The sequence below is a fragment of the Felis catus genome, chromosome A3, assembly GCF_018350175.1.
Source record: "Felis catus isolate Fca126 chromosome A3, F.catus_Fca126_mat1.0, whole genome shotgun sequence".
NCBI classification, from domain to species: Eukaryota; Metazoa; Chordata; class Mammalia; order Carnivora; family Felidae; genus Felis; species Felis catus.
The window spans coordinates 67,364,063-67,382,500 of NC_058370.1; the positions used below are offsets into that span (position 1 = coordinate 67,364,063).

General features: G+C 38.8%; 1 protein-coding gene across 1 annotated transcript in view; it reads right to left on the minus strand.

Annotated features, from left to right (window-relative positions):
- Positions 1-11,109: 11,109 nt before the first annotated feature.
- LOC109498160 (translation initiation factor IF-2-like) overlaps positions 11,110-18,438 on the minus strand; it is a 243,517-nt gene continuing 236,188 nt past the window's right edge. The window contains exon 8 of the mRNA XM_045055102.1: positions 11,110-11,844. The gene's annotated coding sequence lies outside the window, so the exon portion shown is untranslated. The remainder of the gene's footprint in view (positions 11,845-18,438) is intronic.

Genomic DNA, 18,438 nt, shown 5'->3' on the forward strand with positions numbered 1-18,438 from the left:
CTCAAGAATGGAAAGAAATGATGTGGGATGGTCTGAGAAAGGGATCAATCCATCCTGTGTTCATGGGAGATACAGGGAGAAAAAGAAATCATTTGGCAAAGTCTCAACAGCCTAAGCTAGAAATAACATGTCCCACCCCAAACTGCCACGATGGCCCCCATTTGAATACACCTCAAAAGCAGCCCTTGTTTCCACTGCTTTGTTTCCTGCCCAGGCGTGCAAGGGGACAAAACAAAGGAAGTGAAGAAACCACCTGGGTGCCTCCCCCTTGAAACTCAGGGGACTGGTTGGTTCTAACTTTCCAGTTGTCACTGAAGCCTCTAGTGACTACAAAGAGTACAAAGAAATTCTGACAAGTGATTTGGACCTTGAGGGTTTCTTCTAATAACCCACCTTCAGTGACTTTTCTTTTAAAGTCTCTACAACTGCGTAGCCCAGAGCTTGATGTCACTCTGCCTTCTCTGTCATCTGTTAGGACACCTGCATGCCTTATCTTTCCATCATGTTAAAGGATCTTGTGAATTCCTGAGAAACCTAAGCGCTTTTTTTTTAAGTTTTATTTATTTATTTTTGACAGAGTGCGAGCATGAGCTGAGGTGGGGCAGAGAGAGAGGGAGACACAGAATCCGAAGCAGGCTCCAGGCTCTAAGCTGTCAGCACAGAGCCCGATGTGGAACTCGAACCCACAAACTGTGAGATCATGACCTGGGCTGAAGTCGGACACTTAACCGACTGAGCCACGCAGGCGCCCCTAAATGTCTTTTTTTAATGTTTTTATTTATATTTGAGACAGAGAGAGACAGAGCATGAGCAGGGGAGGGGCAGAGAGAGAGGGAGACATAGAATCTGAAGCAGGCTTCAGGCTCTGAGCTGTCAGCACAGAGCCTGACGTGAGGCTTGAACTCACGGACTGTGAGATCATGACCCGAGCTGAAGTCGGGTGCTCAACCGACTAAGCCACCCAGGCACCCCTGAGAAACCTAAGCTTTTATTCCCTCTCACCCAGTGGAATTTCCTCAACTGCAATATTTTTCTCCTTTATCTGGGTCCAAATCTTGTCCACCCCTCAAAGAGCAGCTAAAGCTATTTCCAATTTGAGATACCTTCTGTAGCACCATTAGTCATTCTTTGCGGCTGCCATCTTCCTATGTTTGGAGAATTACCCTTATAGGGTCCACTTTCTCCTACAACACTGACGATGATGGATACTTTCCCAGCTTTCATTGCAGCTAATTAGGGTGTGGGCATGTGACTTAGGTTCTTCCAGTGAAATGCCTCCATCCCAAACTAGCTGTGAGAAGAAGCAGGGATGGTGCAGAATCCATTCTGGTGCCCAGTGGGGGTTGCTGCAGCAGTAAATAATCTGTCTTCCAGAGGCAATAGTGGCTGTGGTCCCTGCATTTGAATTGGTTGTGTCTTCTAGGCAAGCAACACAGTCTGTGTCCAGCAGCAATGGCTGTGATGTTTTTGTCATTCCAGTTGTCCAGATAATGTACAGAATTGTTTCTGCCTGCACAACCTCTAAGCCCAGTTCTCCATCCTCCCAGAGATTCTGTAAACTACCCACTAGTTTTCTTAAACAGTTTTATTGAGATATAATTCACATACCATACAATTTTACCCATTTAAAGGGTACAATTGAATGTTTAAAAACTTTTTTTAACGTTTATTCATTTTTGAGAGACAGAGAGAACAGAGCATGAGCTGGGAAGGGGAAGAGAGAGAGGGAGATGGAATTTGAAACAAGCTCTGGGCTCTGAGCTGTCAGCACAGAGCCTGACGCGGGGCTTGAACTCACTGACCACGAGATCATGACCTGAGATGAAGTCGGATTCTTAACCAACTGAGCCACCCAGGCGCCCCTAAAAAAATTTTTTTTAATGTTTATTTATTTTTGAGAGAGAGAGAGATAGAGCATGAGTGGGGGAGGGACAGAGGGAGAGAGAGAGAGGGAGGGAGGGAGACACGGAATTTGAAGCAGGCTCCAGGCTCTGAGCTGTTAGCAGAGCCAGATGCAGGGCTCGAACTCAGGAATGAGGATATCATGACTTAGGCTGAAGTCAGACGCTCAACCAACTGAGTCACCCAGGCACCCCACAATTCAATGTTTTAAAGTAAAACATTTTAAAGTAAAAAATTCACAGAGTTGTGCCTTGATCACCACACTCTAATTTTAGAACATTTTTGTCCTTGCAAAAGAAACCCTGTGCCCATTAGCAGTTACTTTCATTCTTTCCTCCACTCCTGGATCTAGGCAACCACTAATCTATTTGATACCTCCATAAATTTGCCTATTCTGGCATTTCATATAAATGGAATTATATAATATGTAGTTTTTTGTGATCAGCTTCTTTCATGTTTTCAAGTCTCAACCATATTTAGCATGTATTGGTAATTCATTCCTTTTTATTGTTGAATAATATTCCATTGTATGGATAGTCTACATTTTATTTATCCATTCATCTGTTGATAGATATTTGGGCTGTTGATAGATATTTTGATGTCTCTATGAGCACTCATGTGCAAGTTTTTATATAGATGTTTTATCTTCTTTTCTCTTGAGTATATACCCAGAGGTAGGATTGCTGATATGGTAACTATGATTAATCTTTGAGGAACTGATAAACTGTTTTCTAGAGGGCTATACCAGTTTTTAATGTGTGAGGGTTCCAATTTCTCCACATGATTGTTGCCAAATAATCTTTGTCATTATCTGTCTTTTCTATTATAGCCATTCTATAATGTGAAGTGGTATCTCATTATGGTTTTGCCCACTAGCTAGCTGTTAAATAAATTCTTTCTGCTTAAATCTGGTTTCTTGCAGCTAGATTCCTGACCGATTCATTCTTTGTTCAGCACATACTGGCCTGGCCTGTCTCTGGACTGTACTACACAGTTGAGAATTTATCCATTGCCTGCGTGCAAGATGCTTTTCTCCTCTCCAAGCTGGTAAGCTACTGGAGGTCGAAGAGCCCATCACTTACTTCTGCGTCTCCCCTATAGTGTCTTCCTGGAGCTCAGCACGTACAAGGCTTTAAGCACATACTTGTTAATTGAAAAATTGTTGATTGGTTCATCAAAACAGTTTCTTGCTTACCACACAATTCTAGACATGCATCTTTTATTCTCTCATTAAAAAGATTCAATCATGGAGGCATGTTGCAGGTGCTGGGGATATGGATTTTGGAGATTGGTCCAATTTGGGTTCTAATTCTATCTCTGCTGTGGGACCCAAGGATCAGGTAATTAGCCTCTCTGACCCATGGCTTTCCTATTTACAAAGAGAGATAATAACAGATATCTCAGATAAGTGTTATGAGGGAGGGTTAAACTACATCCTGTATGTAAAACAATAGAACAGGGTGTGTGGAAACCGCTCAATAAATATTAGTTTCCTCTGCACCCCCACACTCCACCCTGCAATTCCCACTCCTAGTAACCTGACTTAGAGATTCACCTTGGTTATATTTACCGTTTTATAAGTTTATCAGAAAGATGGATCAATCCTGCTGCTTACATGACTTAAGTAATGTTCTTACAAACTGAGTATTATGTTGAGGGGCCAAAGAAATGGAAATCAGGGGAGGAAGGAAAGAAATTGCCCAAACTCAATGGAGAGAACAGAGAGCTGTTGATTTTAGAGAGGTCAAATATGACATTGCCACTGAGAAGGAAGGAACAGGATGCAAGGATGCCTGGGCTCTGCTGTTTACATGTCCTGTTTCCCCAAAGGACTCTTTTTTTGGGTTATGACCACATAGGCATAGAATCTTTTTAAAGCGAAGTTAATGTTTATTTCAGATGACCTATTTCTAAGGGCATTCTGGGATCTAACTGGAAGAAGCCATGTGTACACCACAAGCTGAAGGATTAAACGTGGGAGAGGCTGGCATGAATGTTGGTGTGTTATGGCAAGATTGTTGTCTATGGCAGCTGTCTTTATCCACAGTATATTCAAAGAAAGCTTTCATCCTGGAGGGCTTTTCACCTTGTTGAGTGAAACTATTTGTAATATATTGTGAAGAGGTTGAGCTGACATCTGTATGATAAACTAATGGGAGTTGAGTCTGGTTTTTGAATGAACCTTACGTGGAGAACAATATAACTTGCTACTTATTTAGTGTTAAAATTTTATCTTTTACCATGTAGTTTAAATTCCTTTAGTAAGAGTCAGAGTCCTGCTACAGATTCTTCAGTGAAAGCTCAGATGCCAAATAAGTCTGTAAGGGTTAACAGACTGATATTTTTAATTAATGTGTAAATTACTGGATGCATGCTTTTTGTGAGAGTGGGTTTTAGTGGTGAACTGAGGGAAGTGATCACAAGGGAACCAGATTCCTGAAAAAGACACACTGTCAAAGAGAAAATGGCATATAGAATGGGGAGGCTGCAGACAAGAAAACCCAAGAAATTAACTTCTTGGTTTCCCCAACACCAGCCCTATCTGGCTTCATTGTCATCCAACAAACATTTAGTAAGCATCTACTATAGACTATGTTTCTGTGCTAAGAACTTGGATAATAAGGCTGGGCCTTTATTGTGAAATCCCTTAAGCTGTGTACAGATCTGAACCCAATTTACCTCCTATAGCTGCGGTCTTGGAACTCAAGAAACTGAATTCTAGCCTAGCTCAGCTTAGTTGCAGTCAACCTATGGACTGTGAGTATGAGAATAAGAGACTGTTATTGTAAGCCTTTGATTTGGGGTGGTTTGTTACACAGTATCGTTGCAATAGCTGACTGATACATCATGATAAGTTTGGATTGTCTTCTAAGAGCATCAGGGAGCCACTAAAGAATTTTGATTAAGGGAATGCTTGGTAACCTTTGAATTTTAGAATGGTCTTTCTGGATACAATAGGCTCATGGATGGCCATTGCTCTTTTAGCTTGGGTGCCAGAATAAGACACATGGAGCAATAGTGAAGCCACAACTAGCTGCTAGTCCAAAGATAATGATAGTCATGTAGAGACTATCTAAACCAACCTGTAACTTTAAGCCTGAAGGATAGATTAAAGATGGAAAGATTGGATTCCGGGAGACCAGCAAGGAGACTGGTGCAATCATGTAGGGTTGAACTCGGAACATGATTGTAAAGGAAAGCGGATTATTTAGGTAGTAAAATTGATTGGTCTTGGTGATTGTTTGATTGCATGTGAGAGCTGCAGGAGAGGAAGGTTAAGGGTGACTTGATTGATCAACAGGGTGGATGAGAGTGCCCTTCACTCAAGAAAAAACTTTTTTCAGGGTGAAATGGCAGCAGAGGCAGACAGGTATGTTCATTTAAAACATACTGAATTTGTGTTTCCAAGTTATGTCCAGAAGCCAATTAGATAGTCAGATCAGGAGAACAAGAGAGTAATCTGGCTGGAGACCTGCAGTTGGTTGTCATTAACAAACAACAGTAAGAGTTTCCCAATGAATATAAGAATCTTCCCAAGGAGACATTGTGGCATGAAAGTTAAAGAGGGCCAAGAACAGAACTCCAGAGTTCTGACCTTTAAAGCATCGGTCAAAAAAGAAGAGCCTGGAACAGACACTGAATAGTTGCAGAGAGTAGGAGACAGTGGATTCATGCAAACTAAACCAGTAAAGAATTGCACAAAAGAGGGAGTGGTAACAGTGTTACAATTTACAGAGAGAGAATGTATATGACCTAGACATCCAATCACTGGTACTGGAGTGAAAAAGAATTGGGTTCAAGTCCTGGCTCGGCAATTTATAGCTGTGTGATGCCTTATTTTACCTCTCCAAGGCTTTTTTCTGCCATGCAATATGGGAATAATTTTAGTATCCATTTTATATGACTATTGGGACAACAAATGAGATTGTAGATGTATGAGTACTTACTCTGAGAAGCATTGATGCATAGTGAGCCTTCATTAAATCCTAACCATTATTATTGTTAGCCATTACTTAGCAAAAGGAGGTCATTGGTGATAAAGGAGATAGCAGTTTTAATGGCATCTGGGACAGAACTCAGGTTGTATTGGGTAAGGAACTGAGCAGGAGCAGAGGAACCAGAGACACCAAGGTAGAAAACTCTGTTGCCTGACCATGAGGAGAGAAAAAAATATAGGATAATAACTTGAAGTAAAGTACAATAGAAGACATTTTAATTGTTTTGTTTCTTTTTTCCATTTATTTATATGTTTTTAATAAAAATTGTATATATTTAAGATGTACAACAAGATGATTTGATATACATAAACATAGTCAAATAATTACTCTAGTCCAGCTAATTAACATGTCATCTCCTTACACAGTTACCAATTTTGGCATGATAAATGCAGAAGTCTAGTCTCTTAGCATATTTCCAGTGTTCAGTGCAGTATTATTAAGTATAGCAATCAGGCATATATATTAGATCTCTAGACTTTTTCATTCAATGTAACTACACCTTGTACACTTTGATCAACATTTCCCTATCCCCCAACCAAGCTCCTAGAAGCCACCACTCTTTTTACTCTCTGCTTCTATGAGTTTCACTTTTTTTTTTTTAGGTTCCACATATAAGTTGGATCACACAGTATTTGTTTTTCTCCATCTGGTTTATTTCACTTAGCCTAATGTTCTCCAGGTTTATCCATGTTATCACAAAAGGCAGGATTTCCTTCTTTCTAAGGGCTGAATAGTATTCCATTGTGTGTGTGTGTGTGTATATATATATATATATATATATATATATATATATCATATCTTCTTTATCCATTTATCTGTTGATGGACACTTGGGTTGTTTCCATGTCTTGACTATTGTGAATAATGCTTTGGTGAGCATGGGCATTGCAGATATCTCTTTGAGATCCTGATTTTATTTCCTTTGTGTATATACCCAGAAGTGGGATTGCTGGATCATATGGTAGTTCTATGTTTAATTTTTTGAGGAATCTCCATACTGTTTTCCACAATGACTACACCAATTTATAATCAACCAACAGGGTACAAGATATCCCTTTTCTCTACATTTTCACCAACACTTGTTAGCTTTTGTCTTTTTTATTGTAGCCACTCTAACAGAGGTTAGGTGATATCTCATTGCAGTTTTAATTTACATTTGCTGGATGATTTGTGATATTGAGCACCTTTTCATATATCTGTTGACCATTTGTATGTCTTCTTTTGAGAGATGTTTATTCAGGTCCTTCCCATTTTTTAATTGAGTTATGATGATGATGATGATGATGATTACCTATTGTGTGGTTTGAGTTTCTTATATATTTTGGCTATTAGCCCCTTATCATCTGTATGGTTTGCAAATATTTTCTCCCATTCTGTAGGTTGTCTCTTCATTCTGTTGATTGTTTCCTTTGCTCTGCAGAAACTTTTTAGTTTAATACTGTTTGTTTCTTTTAAAAGGAAATTAACTTGGCATGTCTGTAGGCTGTGGGGAGAGTTGCAGGAAAAAAAAGAGATAATTGGTAAAGCAAGGCCTTAGAGGATGGTAGAACCCCCAAAATGAGTGGTGGAATAAGGCTTCAACTATTGAGAAAAATAAAAGACAGCCTTTCCACTGAAAATGGAAACAAAGAAAAGTTTCAAAAAAGATGAATAAAAGGAGATGTTGAAATTTTCATTTTTCAGAATGACAAAAATCTGAAGACTGGGCAGAATGGACAGACTCACCTCAGAAAATAAACATTAGTGTGACTTCAAGCCATATTACAAAGCTGTAATCATCAAGACAGTATGGCACTGGAACAAAAACAGACACTCAGATCAGTGGAACAGAATGGAGAACCCAGAAATGGACCCACAAATGTATGGCCAACTAATCTTTGAGAAAGCAGGAAAGAATATCCAATGGAATAAAGACAGTCTCTTCAGCAAGTGGTGCTGGGAAAACTGGACAGCAACATGTCCAGTTGAACAAATGAACCTGGACCACTTTCTTACACCATACACAAAAATAAACTCAAAATGGATGAAAGACCTCAATGTAAGACAGGAAGCCATTAAAATCCTAGAGGAGAAAGTAGGCAAAAACTTCTTTGATCTTGGCCACAGCAACTTCTTACTCAACACGTCTCCGGAGGCAAGGGAAACAAAAGCAAAAATGAACTACTGGGACCTCATCAAAATAAAAAGCTTCTGCACAGAGAAGGAAACAATCAGCAAAACTAAAAGGCAACCAATGGAATGGGAGAAGATATTTGCAAACGACATACCAGATAAAGGGTTAGTACCCAAAATCGATAAAGAACTTCTCAAACTCAACACCCAAAAAACAAATAATCTAGTGAAGAAATGGGCAAAAGACATGAATAGACACTTCTCCAAAGAAGACATCCAGATGGCCAACTGACACATGAAAAAATGCTCCACATCACTCATTGTCAGGGAAATACAAACCAAAACCACAATGAGATACCACCTTACACCTGTCAGAATGGCTAACATTAACAACTCAAGCAACAATAGATGCTGGCCAGGATGCTGAGAAAGAGGATCTCTTTTGCATTGTTGGTTGGAATGCAAGCTGGTGTAGCCACTCTGGAAAACACTATGGAGGTTCCTCAAAAAACTAAAAATAGAACTACCCTACGACCCAGCAATTGCACTACTAGGTATTTATCCAAGGGATACAGGTGTGCTTTTTCGAAGGGACATATGCACCCCAATGTTTATAGCAGCACTATTAACAATAGCCAAAGTATGGAAGGAGCCCAAATGTCCATCAATGGATGAGTGGATAAAGAAGATGTGGTATATATATATACAATGGAATATTACTCGGCAATCGAAAAGAATGAAATCTTGCCATTTGCAACTATGTGGATGGAACTAGAGGGTATTATGCTAAGTGAAATTAGTCAGTCAGAGAAAGACAAATATCATACGACTTCACTCATATGAGGACTTTAAGACACAGAACAGATGAACACAAGGGAAGGGAAGCAAAAATAATATAAAAGCAGGGAGGGGGACAAAACATAAGAGACTCTTAAATATGGAGAACAAACAGAGGGTTGCTGGAGGGGTTGTGGGAGGGAAGATGGGCTAAATGGGTAAGGGGCATTAAGGAATCTACCCCTGAAATCATTGTTGCACTATAAGCTAACTAACTTGGATGTAAATTAAACAAATAAAAACATTTAAAAAAAAGGAAAAAGAAAATAAACATTAGGAAGTGAGCTACACTTCAATGGCTAACGGTGTTGAAGATCATGGATTAGAAGCAAGTGCTTTGTTTGGATGGCTTCTGACATAGGAGATGGGGTATAAATTTCACTTCACTGGTAGGCAGGGTGTGTCCCAAATGATACCTCTCAACAATTCCTTAAGCCTTCAGTGAGGTTATGAAATTCACAACACCATTATTGTGATAAGATTTCCTGTGGAAAATAGTGAAGGGGCCAAGATGAGCATCCTGGCTGTCAGGGGCTCCTTAGAGACAAAACACAAGGTGCAAAAGGAATGGATAAGGCAAAGGCAATTAAGTGTTACATTTGCATAAACCTTAAGGAGGGTCTCTTGACCTATACAGGTAGAGAAATGTGGGTTTAGGGCTTAGGTCAAATTGCTTAGGTCTCTGATAGAGGGAAACCCAAAATCACATCTCAGTTACATAAGTTTGTTAGGGAGGGTTGTGAGTGGGGTTAAACAAAGTAGCAATTTTGTTGAGATTGTTCCTATTTTATTACACACACACACACACACACACACACACACACACACACTTGCATATTTTTTTTCCAGCTAAGTGGGAGGCAAAGTCAGTTACTTTGAGTTCTGGTGGTGGTGATACCCTTGGGGGGTTGAAGAGATTGGTAATGGTGAAATCTACAGGGCTATATGATCCTCAGAGGAGCTTGATGTTCAAGGTTCAAGAGCCCTGAAAGCAGGAAGTTGGCTTACTCCATTTGTAGTTTCACCACGTGGGGTCAGAAGAGAATATGCAAGAGCAGGGACTGTACAGATCAGACATAAAGGGATTTGAATGATGGATCACTGGTGGATCTTCTCTATGTTGTTGGAGGATAGTGAAGAAGAAAAGTCTGGATTTATAAATGTAGAAATTAGGGCAGAGTCCTTATCTCAAGTCAATTCAATCTGACCCGAGCTTTGTTTTTTCTTTATTTTCAAGTTCCTACTGCATAACTGATTTCACAACTGACAGACCCATATCAAACTTTAAATGATGAAGTCAAACAATAAATCAGTGAAAACTCATTTTTCATCCAATTTTTCAGAGCTATGTCACTTGTGTAAAGTGAGGTACACTTTATATAAGTAAGCTTATATTTAAAGTTATTTGTGTCGTATGATTAAAAAACTAATACCCACAACAACAAGGTCCTCATCTACCAGTGTAAGAGAGACTAGCAAGTATTGTCATCTCCATGCTGTGGTGGGAAACCGAAGCATGGTGAGACTGAATCACTTCTTCATGGGTTCTTTGTATTCCAGAGCATCCCAGTTTCTGAATATATGGTGTAGCATGTAAGCTTCCAAACAAAAGAAGGAAAAAACAAGCTATCATTTATTAATATTTATGGAGCCCTTGTGTCATGCTTAGCCCATGGTGAGTGCTATAAATTATTAAAATGAAGATGTGCAATGTATATTCCTGGACTTAAAAATTCTATAATCTGGTTAGAGAGACACAACCTCGATGTATTAGAAGTTTACAAAAAACATTAGAAGTAAATAACTTCAGACAATGACAGGAAAAATCCTGAGGCATGTGTGAGATGACCAGTGAGTGGAATAGACAGTAAATTGGAGCTCAGAGGAAAGGAGAGGTCAGAATGGACTGGTGTTGACAGAAAAGACTTCACAACGGGGGCCAGAATTTGACTGGGCCTTGGGGAATGGGTAGTATTTGGTGAGTCATCTTTATCATCATCATTTTGCTTATACAAGAGCAGTTGTATAAATATTAACCCTCCCAAGTATCCATTTTAAAGGACAGTTTCAGGGGTGCCTGGGTGAGGCTCACTCGGTTAAGCTTCTGACTTTGGCTCAGGTCATGATCTCATGGTTTGTGAGTTCAAGCCCTGCAACGGGCTCTGTGCTGACAGCTTGGAGCCTGGAGCCTGCTTCTGATTCTGTGTCTCTATTTCTCTCTGCCCCTTCCCCACTTGTGCTCTGTCTTTCTCTGTCTCTCAAAAATAAATAAATACAAAAAAATAAAAATAAAAAATAAAATAAAATAAAGGACAATTTCAGAAGTCTGAAAATAATTCCCTTTGAATAAGTATCAAGAAGAGGTGGAGATGGGAGAAAATGCCCTGAAGACTAATTTTAGTAAAATCCCATTTTCCCCCTGAGAACTGACTCTGCTGGATTAGATTGCATTTCCTTAGGAATTCTCATTACCTCCTATCTCACCTGTGTCTAAAATCTGCACTTGTGACATGGATGAGCCCTCTAGCTGCCCTGGTTTTTGGTGCTCTATAATGCTTTATTTCTCCATGATGTAAAGTAAGCCAAACCTTGCTGGGTTCCCAGAATGGTCACTTCAGTTTTCTGAGGAGTTTTCCTGGGGCTGGTAAACATTGTGGCATGGATAGGATCATGGCAGGGCAGGGTGTTGCTATGCCTCATCTCTCAAGTGGAAAGCCTGTGGTCAAGGGTTCTGAGAATACACAGTTTGGAGTTCCTACTCAACTGATGACTGGATAGTCAGTTGATAGGGATAGAAAGGTCACTGAATAGTGACTATCTCTAGAGTCCTCTGGAATTTTATGGGGGGAGCAGACTTACACTGAAACAACTCTTCAAGAATGGGTCCTTGACATCTGTGACCTGAATCCAATAGGTTCCGAACGTGTCTATTCTTCAAATACACACCCATGCCTTCTTGGTCTCTTCACACAAAAGCCTTATTCTCTCATTTCCTCCTAAAATGAGGTTAGGTAATCCATAAAAAAAAAAAAAAAAAAAAAAAAAAAAAAAAAAAAAAAAAGAGCTTATCTGTTCATTAAATGCAAGCATTCAGCAATCCAAAACTCTATATTTAGAAACACAGTTAACTTTCATCAAAATGGGGACCAAGAAAACACGGGAAATCCTCTTTCCACCCCTGGCACATAAAATTGCTAGACACTAAAAACATTTTTTTAAAAAAGTGTATAGCTGAGGGGCGCTGGGTGCCTCAGTCAGTTAAGTGTCTGACTTCGGCTCAGGTCATCATGATCTTGCAGTTTGTGAGTTAGAATCCCGCACTGGGCTCTCTGCTGTCCACACAGAGCCTACTTCAGATCCTCTGTTTCCCACTCTTTTGTTCCCCTTTCCCCCATGCACTCTCTCTCTTTCTCTCTCAAAAATAAACAAAAAAAGTGTCTGAGCTACTAAATAAGAAATAGAAATTTCCATGTGTCAAAAATTGAGAATCCACAGAAATGAATGCTACCCAGTATCTTGGGGTATGGATTTTAACAACTGGAAAGGGCAGTCAAGTCTCTAGTTCTGCACATGGGAATAGCCTATAGTTAGGCCCCCACAGACCATGGGCCAGGCTCCTATCCTTGGGACATGGATACTAACAGAGCTAAGAGATGAAGGTCCTTGGTGCACCTGGATGGCTCATTCGGTTAAGCGTCGACTTCGGCTCAGGTCATGATCTCTCGGTTCGTGGATTCAAGCCCCATGTCACGCTGTGTGCTGACAGCTCCGAGCCTGGAGCCTGCTTCTGATTCTGTGTCTCCCTCTCTCTCTGCCCCCCCCCCCCCCATGCTCTGTCTCTCTGTCTCTCAAAACTCAACATTAAAAAGAAAGAGAAAGAAAGAAAGAAAGAAAGAAAGAAAGAAAGAAAGAAAGAAAGAAAGAAAGAAAGATTGATTCTTATTCTGTGTTGCCTATGCAGGGCTCGAATTCTCACAATAACCTCATCACATAGCAGCCCTGTGCCAAAAATCTAAGTTAAACATTTGTGTGTGATCAGTGAATCCCATTGAATGCCCAGCAATGGCAACCTTGGAAAAGCGTGATGGGGTCTTATCCACAACCAAGGGCACAAATGCAAAAGGGACTTTAAGTATGCTTAAAAGTATTATTGGGGAGCCTGGGTGGCGCAGTCGGTTAAGCGTCCGACTTCAGCCAGGTCACGATCTCGCGGTCCGTGAGTTCGAGCCCCGCGTCAGGCTCAGGGCTGATGGCTCAGAGCCTGGAGCCTGTTTCTGATTCTGTGTCTCCCTCTCTCTCTGCCCCTCCCCCGTTCATGCTCTGTCTCTCTCTGTCCCAAAAATAAACGTTGAAAAAAAAAAAAAGTATTAAGAAAGTAGGAGGGGATGGAATAGAACTTGAAAGAATAGGACATACTTCTTTAAAATGGAAGAATTTGAAAAGAATCGTGTAGCATGGCAGACTGTATCTTCCAAAATGGTTACACACGGATGGCCACGGCAATGTTTCCCATCCCTCATGCTTTTCTCTTACAACATTTCCTTCATACTTTTTCCATCAAAAAGTGTGAGGTCTATGTCAACTCCTTTGAGGGACACGATTGTGACTCACTTGCAATGAAAACAGTGAGGTATAAGTGGAGGCACCTGTGTGGCAAAGTTCCGTTAAGTGACCAGCTCTTGATTTCAGCTCAGGTCATGATCTTAGGGTTAATGAGATCGAGCCCTGCATCAGGTTCTATGCTGACAGTGTGGAGCCTGCTTGGGTCTCTCTCCCTTTCTCTTCCACTCCCTCTGTCTCTCCCCCGCCCCCTCAAAAATAAACAAATGCACATTGAAAAAACTATTTAAAAATTGAGGTATAAGTGATGCTGTGTGACTTCTGAGACTATATCAGAAATGTGGCGCAGTTTTTGCCTTGCTAACTGGATCACTTGTGCTGGAGTCCTGAGCTGCCATGTAAGTAGTTCAACTGCTTAGGAATTGGCAGGGGTGAGGAAGCCCAAGTTAGCCCATGCAAAATGACCACATGTAGAGGTCGGGTGACTAAAGAAAGAGAGATCTCTGGCCATATGCAATGTCTTCTGTCACTGCTGTGCGAGCTCTAACCACTGTCTGACTGCAACTGCAGAAGAGGCCCTAAGCCAGAACCTCTGACGGAATCTTTTCTGAATTCCTCATGTATGAAATCACAAGCAAAATAAAAAGATTGTTTTAAGCTGCTAAGTTTTGAGATAGTTTATTATGTGGCAATAAATAACTAGAACATACAGGAACCCTGGAAGTTAAAATATGGAGAAAACTTATTGAGAAAACAAGGTTAAATAGTAATTCAGAGTAGCTAAAGAGAAACTTACAGAATTAGAATTACAGAATACATATAAAGAAATTACGCAGAATGCAGAGCACAGAGAGAAAAAAACAGAAAAACCAAAAGGGAAATTGGGAGTTGTGGAAGTTGAAATAAGAAGTTATATCATTGGTCTGGTAGGGATTGCAGAGAAAGAAAACAGAGATAGGAAGAGAGCAAATATTTAAAGAGATAATGGCTAAAAATCTTGAGAATCAAAGAAAGATATGAGTCTTCAGGCAGAAATTGTACAAATGAATTAAGTAGAATAAATAAAAACAAATCCAAATCTAGATATAGTAGAGTGGAAATATAGGAAATTAGTTAAAAAAAAAAAGTCAAGGTGAAAGAGATAACCTTAGAACTTCAAGATAGACGGGATGGGGCACCTGGCTGGCTCAGTCAGTTGAGCATCTGACTTCGGCTCAGGTCATGATCTCACAGTTCATGGATTCAAGCCCCACTTTGGGCTCTGTGCTGACAGCTCAGAGCCTGGAGCCTGTTTCAGATTCTGTGTGTCTCTCCCTCTGCCCCTCCCCCACTCATGCCTCTCTCTGTCTCTCAAAAATAAACGTTTAAAAAAAAAATAGGACAGATTATCTATTGGATTAGGCCAGGTGAAATAAAGATCACTATAGATCAAAAATGACTGAGTAGGAACTCTGTTTCTGCTTATGAAGGAGTAACTGCTATGGGAATTGCCCTCCCTCTGTAAATAGCTAGAAAGCAAGACAAATGTACTGACCCAAATGTCCACTACTTGTGAACAGATGAACAGATTGCAGTTTATCCATATAGTAGAATGTTAGCCAGCCAAAAAAAAAAAAAAAAAAAAAAAAAAAAAGGAGCAAATTACTGACAAATACAGTAAAATGAATAAAGCCCAAAAGCATTATGCTAAATGAAAGGGCCAAGATACAAACAAGCATATGCTGTATGATTCCAAGTATGTGAAATTCTAGAAAATTCCATGTAATCTATGGTGACCAAGAGTAGATTGCCAGCATAGCAAGAGAGGATAGACTGTAATGGGTGTTGAGGGAACATTTTGGGTGTTGGAAATGTTTTATATCTTGATTGTGATGGTGGTTACATTGTTGTACATTTGCCAAAACTCATTTAATTATATACTTCAAACTGGTGAATTTTATTATTTGTAAATATACCTCAATAAAATATGGTTGAATACTGGAAATTTCATACAGTTGGATATAATATAAAGACAGAATGACAGTAGTCTTTTTATCAGTATAGTAGATGGTAAAAGGCTGTAACATTATATTCTCGAAACACCGAGGAAAAAAATTAGTATCAACCTAAGAGTCTTTACCTAGTTAAATCAGTGGCTTTCCAACATTAGTGTGCATCAGAATCATCTGGAGGGTTTATGAAAACATAACCCCCAGAGTTTCTGATTCAGGAGGTTTTAGGTGGGCTGAGAACACACTTTCTAATAAGGTCCTACCTATTTCCGATTCTATTGTTGTAGGGACTATACTTGAGAACCACCAAGCTGAACCATTGCATGAGAGCAGTGAAAACAGGGAAATTTTAGTCTTACAACAGCTAAGAAAGGTCAGTATTTACAAATCTTTTCTGAAAGAACTAGTAAGCTATTCTTCAATACAAAGGAGACCAAATGCAAAAGGGGTAAACAGGAGGCAAGAAGCACTTTCTTAAATATTACAAATACATCTCCCCCACCAAATTGCCAGAACACTGTTCTCTGGAGGAATCTCTTTTATTCCATCCTGTGAAAGGTTTCCTCGTAGTTGCCAAGAATATGTTGAATGACTTCTCATTGCAATAGAAAGGGAGGTGGGAAAGGAAGTTCTGTTCTGCTATCCTTAACAGATTTAGTTATTTTCCTGCTACAAATCTAAGAAGCAGTTTATCGTTGGTAGGAGAGACCAATCAGGGTATACACTACAGGTCCAGTTGGTTCACATAATGGCAAAATAGGTATGAGATGATGGAAGTGATCACCCCTGGGTGCAGGCAATAGGGGCTGCATTTTCTTTGGAGGTTCTAAAAACAATTGTAAAGTCAAGTTAAAGTAGATACGCTTTTGATTATCACCATGTTCCAGCAATTCTAAATAATGTCAGTGATAACATACTCATCCCCAATAAAATCTTTGATTGGTCTAACTTCTAAACAGTTGTTGACATTCTCTCACATTTTAATAATAGACGTAAACTTAAAATTAGCACATTTTTATTCCTTATACTTTAATAAATACTGCATTCTTCCTGAAAGTTAATATGGTAAATTCCCAGTTATACAGTCAGCTTCCAAAATATTAAGTCTTAGCCACATGCTTTTGTTTCAAGAGTAAGTCAGTAAAGGGACAGAATAATTTGAGTTTGCTTTCTGTCTCTAACCCTAGAGGTATCATGTATTTCCAAATTTAAATAGAAGATTAGAAATAAACCCTCATACCATAGTGCTTGTAAAAACAAGGACACACAACTTGAGTTACTAAAATTCCATCTTTCTATGTGACCGCTTAGACTTTTTACTTGTGTTTGAAATTTAAAATGGTAAGACAGAATGTAAAATTTGAGATGTAATATTTTTGTTTAGTGAGGGCAAATTTTAGTTCATTCAAAATAGTTTTTTTGCATATTAATATCTCTAAAATGAAAATTTCTTTTCAGTTGTTGTTTTTTCTCATTTGTTCTTAAGCTGTTATTATTCATTATTATAACATACTAATATGTAAATATAAGGGTTTTTAATCTTTGACTCCAAAAATGCATTATCATTAAAAAGTATTAATCTATTACTGATTTCCTTATGTGAATCATACTATTTATATTTATATATTTTTTACTGTCATATATGTCAGTAAACATACAAACATTTAAATAAAAGAAAACTTTTATTGTCTGTTTTCTTTTCTGGCCATCATGATTACTTATTTAATTTTATGGTTATTATTGAAATAATTTTGTCTTATAGAGGAAGGAATATTAAGAATGATATGTCCTGTTGCTGGCTGGTACTGGGTGCTTGTGAATTGTGAAATGATCCTGTGGAGTAAAAAAATACATAAATATAAATAGTATGATGCATAAAAGGAAATCAGTAATAGACTAATACTTTTTAATGATAAATCATTAAATGACTAATGCCAGTCCTGGACTTAATTAAGAAGTTGATGAAGTTTAACTTCTGTATCTGGCTTCTGGTCCTTTAAGCCTCTAGTGTGTGCCCACCTTCTTTTCACAAGGCCAAGGCACCTGGGGTCATCCTGTTCTCCCTGAAGGCTCCTCTAATAAAAATATTTTTTACGCTAAGGTCTAAAAAACTAAAAACAGCCAAATGTAATCTCATCCAATGTATTTACTTTTTTAAACATAAGCTTTTTATTTTGTGATGATTGTAGAGTCACATGTAGTTGTAAGAAATAAAACAGAAATCTTGTGCACTCTCTGCCCAGTTTCCCTCAATGATAATATCTTGAAAAACTAGAGCACAGTATCATAAACAGGTCATTGATATTGATATTCAAGATTATGTTGCCCTTTAATAGCACTATCCACTTTCCTTGCACCCCCACTACTTCCTTAATTCCTGGCAACCACAAATATGCTCACCATTTCTATGATTTTGTCATTTCAGAAATGTTATATAAATAAAATCATACAGTATGTAACCTTTAAGAATTGGCTTTTCTCACTCAGCCTACTTCTCTGGAGATTTATCCAAGTTGTTGTATATATCTATAGCTCATTCCTTTATTACCTAGTAGTATCTCGTGGTATGAATGTACTACAGTTTTTAAAACCATTTACGCATTGAAGGACACTTGTGTTCTTCTAGTTTTTGATTACTGTGAATAAAGCTGTAATAAACATTCATGTACAGGTTTCTGGGTGAATATAAATTTTTATTTCTCTGGGATAAATGCTCAAGAGTTTCATTCCTTCGTTATATGGTAGTTGCATACCATTGTTGTTGTTGATTAGAAGAAATTGCCAAATTATTTTCCAGAGTGACTTTCCCATTGTGCATTTTCACCAGCAGTGTGTGAGGGATCTAGTTCATCTTCATCGACATATGGTGTTGTCATTATTTTTTGTTTTAGTCATTCTGATTGTTGTATAATGATATCTGCTTGTGGTTTTAATTTGCATTTCCCTACTGGCTAATAAAATAGAACATCTTTGCAGGTATTGTGTGCCATCTGTATATCCTTTTTAGTAAAATGTCTATGTCTTTTTCCCATTTTCTCA